Source organism: Buceros rhinoceros, unplaced genomic scaffold (genome assembly GCF_000710305.1).
Source record: "Buceros rhinoceros silvestris isolate BGI_N320 unplaced genomic scaffold, ASM71030v1 scaffold509, whole genome shotgun sequence".
Classification (NCBI taxonomy): domain Eukaryota; kingdom Metazoa; phylum Chordata; class Aves; order Bucerotiformes; family Bucerotidae; genus Buceros; species Buceros rhinoceros.
The window spans coordinates 22,149-22,363 of record NW_010429511.1 but is presented as its reverse complement, the minus strand read 5'-3'; the positions used below and the strand labels follow the sequence as shown (position 1 = coordinate 22,363).

The 215-nt window shown below is 66.0% G+C and overlaps 1 protein-coding gene across 1 annotated transcript in view; it reads right to left on the bottom strand.

Moving 5' to 3' along the window:
* Nucleotides 1-215, bottom strand: part of SIK3 (SIK family kinase 3) — a gene marked incomplete at its 3' end in the record, with an annotated part of 21,934 nt that overhangs the window by 1,490 nt on the left and 20,229 nt on the right. The window lies entirely within an intron of this gene.

Here is a 215-nt window from a genome sequence, read left to right as displayed (position 1 = left end):
GCCCGGCTGCCTTCTCCAGGCAGGAGGTGCTCCCTCAGGCACACGACAGCAGCCCTACAGCCTGCCAGAGCCCTGGCCCAGCTCAGAAACCACTGACCAGCTCGCTCCCTGAAACCAGCACAGCACAGGCCAGGAAACCACGTCTCAGCCCAAGGTATCTGCTCCCTCCTCCTCCTCCTCCCTGCTCCTGGTGGGGGCAGCAGCAGGGAGGCGGA